Below are 5124 nucleotides of genomic sequence, written 5' to 3'. Positions count from 1 at the left end.
AAAAAAAAAAAAAAAAATTTTTTTTTTATTGAATTTATGGAGCCAAGAATATGACTAGTCTTTCTGTAACAAAATTTTCAGTATTGTGACATATGTTGATGATGGCATGAGCAGGAAGAGCAGGCATTAATAAATTTCAGCCTGTTAATGAGAGCTTTTACAGGGACAGTTGATTCTCTTTTTTTCATAGATTTCATATTTGCAGACTTGCTTCCTTGCTGAAATACATATGTAGGGCGGCGCCTGTGGCTCAGTGAGGAGGGCGCTGGCCCCATGTAACAAGGGTGGCAGGTTCAAACCCAGCCCCAGCCAAATTGCAACAAAAAATAGCCGGGCGTTGTGGCAGGCGCCTATGGTCCCAGCTACTTGGGAGGCTGAGGCAAGAGAATTGCCTAAGCCCAAGAGCTGGAGGTTGCTATGAGCTGTGACATCACGGCACTCTACCAAGGTTGACAAAGTGAGGCTCTGTCTCTAAAAAAAAATGAATAAATAAAATACATTTATAACCCCCAAAATCAACACTTGTGGCATCTTCATGATCTTTCAAGGACATGTGTGTATTCATAGTGCCAAATAATTTGGATCCCTCAGCGTGCATATTCCCAGCTGAGGTCAAATAAGGTGACACTCTGCCTTCTTGTTTCAGCCCTCACACTAAACAAGTGTTCTTTTCATGGTCTATTTTATAGCCATGTTTTCCACATTTTTGTCCTAAATGAAGTGTTCCAAGGTCTTGTCACAATTACTGAAGTTTTTTCTGTGCAGCGGCCGACTGATTTCACTCTTTAAAATGTTCCCTAACTGTAGTGCTGAAGTGCCGCTAGTGTTGCGAAGCACAGAAGGCTGTGATGTGTCCTATGGAGAAAACGTGTGTTAGAGAAACTTTCTTCAGGCATCAGTATAGTGCTATTAGTCATGGATTCAATGCCGATGAATCAACAATATGTAGTAAATAAAGTGTCTTCAGACAGAAATGTACATAAAGAAGGTTCCGTATTGATCAATTGATGGGTCCGTGGTGAAAAACGTGACCAGAGGTTTGCAGTTTAACCCTGTACTTCCCTTAGGAGCAGTGGCTCATTGTTCACTAATTCAGTATTTATGGCAACTTTTTTTTTTTTTTTTTTGAGACAGAGTTTTAAGCTGTTGCCCTTGGGCTTAAGTGATTCTCTTGCTTCAGCTTCCCAAGTAGCTGGGACTACGGGTGCCCGCCACAACACCTGGCTGTTTTTTTTATTTTATTTTTTTTTGAGACAGAGTCTCAAGCTGTTGCTCTCAGTAGAGGGCTGTGGCATCACAGCTCACAGCAACCTCAAACTCCTGGGCTTAAGCTATTCTCTTGCCTCAGCCTCCCGTGTAGCTGGGACTACAGGCACCTGCCACAACACATGGCTATTTTTGGGTTGCAGTTGTCATTGTTGTTTAGCAAGCCCAGGCTGGGCTTGAACCCACCAGCCTTTGGTTATGTGGCTGGCACCCTACTCATTTAGCTACGGGCACTGAGCCCGCCTGGCTATTTTTTGGTTATAGTTGTCATTGCTGTTTAGCAGAGTTCAAACCCGCCAGCCCTGGTGTATGTGGCTGGCATCCTACCCACTGAGCTGTGGGCACCCAGCCTATTCATGGCAACTTTATAGAACATAACTACTACCGGTAACAAGAATTGACTGTGTACATACAAAATGAATATGTTCTAGTTAGCTGCATTAAAAAACTACCCATTTTCAGTATGTAGTATAGTTTCCAGGACAAGAAAATATGGAATAAAAATTTGGTTTGCTGTATTTAAAATCTTTTATAATAACATTATCTAATAATTATTTTTACTGCCCTTTCATTATGTGTAATTTTCACCAATTACTTAAAAATATAAAAACTTGGAAAAGGTCCATTGGACCCAGATGATGAATATTTTGAGGGGATAATACTGTAGGTTCATAAAAACTCAAGGCTTATGCTTGGTGCCTATAGCCAGCCACATGCACCGAGGCTGGCAGGTTTGAGCCTGGCCTGGGCCAGCTGAACAACAGTGACAACTGCAACAAGAAAATAGCTGGGCATTGTAGTGGGCGCTTATAGTCTCAGTTTCTTGGGAGGCTGTGGCAAGAAAATCACTTAAGTCCAAGAGTTTGAGGTTGCTGTTAGCTGTGACGCTATGGCGCTCCACTGAGGGCAACATGGAGTTTGAGACTCTGTTTGAGACTCTTTGGTGCTCTGGTCATCTAGCTCCATGTGGGTATCTGGAATGATCTTCCATCAGTTTTCTTTTTTGGGTCATTGACAAATAGCTAGAATGACAGTTTGAGATGATACTCTCTGATGAAGGTTCCAAAGTTCTGTATTTTGTAGGGTGAGGGTCTATTTGCATTAGAAACCAGAAATACATGTTAGAAATGGGTTCTGCAGACCTTTAGCATTCTTGGATTTACTATTAACAGAGTATCAATGATTGTGGGTTGCACAAAACCCTTTTCAGGGTGAATACATACTTCAGAAGCTCTGCTACTTTATTTTTAAGCAATTGCTTTAATTATAGACATCATCAGGGAGAACAGATCCTGGAGTATATGCTTTCTCTTATGGCCCTTAATGTGTTTTCTGGAATTGTTTGTTTGCTCATCACTTTTCTCTATTGGAATGAGCTAAAAAGATGAGTGGTACATTATTTATGTCTTTGAACTAAGCATAGTGCATGACACATACTAAGTACTTGGAGTTTCCCTGAGTAGTATAATCCAGTGAATTTGTAGGTAGAGAAATCAATGCATAGACTAAATTATATGCCCAGATTACTAATTAGTGGCAAAATTAGGGTTTAGATTTGTATCAGTGAGATTAGACTATATGTAGCGTCTACTTTGAAATTAATTTAGTTTGTCCTAAATTAACATCTGAGCTGGCGTAATTGTTCATTTTCCTTCAAACTATATTGCTGCTGTCCAGTTGGCTCACCAAACTCCATGCAGTTGGGCTTCCAACTCAGCACCTCCTGTGGGCCCTGTCTTCATCTTTATTCTTTATCAACATCTGTGTGAATGCTTTTGGTTTTGCAACTTTAAAAATAAATACTTAGGTATCTGTATGGTGATGATACCCAGATTTGTGTTTCCATCCCTGACACTTCCCTAAATTCACATACATCATTCATCGAACATTCCTACTTGGATTTCTAATTTGCATCTCAAACTTAACATGTTCAGAAGAGAAGCTTTCATTTCCTAGTTGCATGTCATCTCACATTTTGCTTTCCCACCCCACTGCCAGGAAATAAACTACCCTTTTCCCAACTGCTCAGGACAAAAATCCAGGTGCCACCCTTGCTTTCTCTTTCTCTTCATCTCATACTTGCAGTTCTGTTCACATGTTCTGTTAGCCCTTCCTCCAAAGTCAGTACACAATTTAGCTGCTTGGCAACATCTTCTTCCTATCCCAGGCCAGCCGTCCTTCTCAGCGCAAGCTGTGTGATTTTCTTTTAAAGAGCCGTAACATGTAGTATCAGCTATACTTCAGGCATGGGAGTGACATTTTGCTGCAATTAAAAGAAAACCTAGTGTCCTCATCACAGCCTGTCAGGGCCCTCTTTGATGCTTTGGACCACATCTGCATCCCCTATCCTCACCTCTGTTTATATCAGGACCTATCCCTGTCTGTTCCAGGTGTATTGGCATTTCTCTGGTGTGAATGTGCCAAGCTCATTCCTGTTTCCTAGGCTTGCAGCTTTTCAAAGTAGAATCACCGTTTAGCAAAATGTTGCTCCTTTCAGGGAGATTTTGGGCCACAAAATAGTTTGGTGAATTACAACTTATTCCTTGCTTTTTTTTCTTCAAGAATATATGCCTTATTTCTCAGTGGTTTAGTTTTGTTATAAAACTTTAATTCAGAAATAGTTAAATGAATAAGATAGACTAGGAAAAAGTAAAATTAAGAATAATAGTTATGGTGGCACCCGTAGCTCATTGGGTAGGGTGTTGGCCACATACACCAAGGCTGGCAGATTCGAACCCAGCCTGTGTCAGCTAAAAAATAATGACAACTGCAACAACAACAACAAAATAACCCAGCGTTGTGGTGGCCACTGTAGTCTCAGCTACTTGGGAGGCTGAGGCAAGAGAATATCTTAAGCCCAAGAGATAGAGGTTGCAGTGAGCTGTGATACCATATCACTCTACTGAGGGCAGCATAGTGAGACTCTTTTTCCAAAAAAAAATTTTTTTTTTAATTAAATAATAATGAGCTAAACAATTTCAGTAAGACTATACTAAAGTGTGTATGTACCATCATGGTCTTGTTAATGGGGCCGTGTGCTGATATGACCTTGGAGAGGCCTCGTTTAGTTAGAGCTTTGGGCAAGGAAAGACCTGGCTTTTCCTAAACTTCTTATCTATTTGTCCCTTTCTCTATGTTTTCCACATGTGTTTCTTTGTAAGAAAAAAAAATAATTAATAAAAATAAACCAAGAAGAGGGAGAAAGGTATTCATTTCCACATTCACAAAGTTTCTACGCTTATTAACTTTTGATTTTTCTCTAAGAAAGGGAAACTTCTGGTATTATTAAGAATGGATGGAAGTGTTCCATTATTTGATGGAAGTGTCTTGGGTTGTGTGTGAAAACACCACACTGTACCCCCAAAGTGCATTAGTGTACACAGTTACCATTCAATTAAAAAAAAAAAGAATTGAGTCAGTAGATACTAAATTTTTTTGAAGATAGTCAATACCTTTCTACTATATGGGACTTTTATTTAAATTATAAAATAAGTTATCACTTATGCAGGAGCATCTATGATGTTCTCCCTGCACATTCTTAAATATGTTGATGGACTTTAGATTCTCTAAAACATTTTAAATATATCCAGTTTAAATTTATCAAGTTCAAGTTTTCAATTCCTGTATTCATTTATTATATATATGTATATATATATTTGGGGGGGGGCAGTTTTTTTTTGGCCAGGGCTGGGTTTGAACCCGCCACCTCTGGCATATGGGGCCGGTGCCTTACTCCTTTGAGCCATAGGCACCGCCCGATTCTCTATAAGATTTTAAAGTATGGGCTCTGTGCCTATAGCTCAACCGGCTAAGGCGCCAGCCACATACACCTAAGGTGGCGGGTTCGAATCCCCAGCC

The 5124-nt window shown here is 40.1% G+C and overlaps 1 protein-coding gene across 3 annotated transcripts in view; it reads left to right on the top strand.

Moving 5' to 3' along the window:
- The window catches only part of XPO4 (exportin 4), a 130609-nt gene that overhangs the window by 98051 nt on the left and 27434 nt on the right, over nucleotides 1–5124 (top strand). The gene's annotated exons all lie outside the window — the stretch shown is intronic.

Source organism: Otolemur garnettii, unplaced genomic scaffold, assembly GCF_000181295.1.
Source record: "Otolemur garnettii isolate 467f Iridium unplaced genomic scaffold, OtoGar3 scaffold00106, whole genome shotgun sequence".
Classification (NCBI taxonomy): domain Eukaryota; kingdom Metazoa; phylum Chordata; class Mammalia; order Primates; family Galagidae; genus Otolemur; species Otolemur garnettii.
This window is presented reverse-complemented; position numbering and strand designations above follow the sequence as displayed.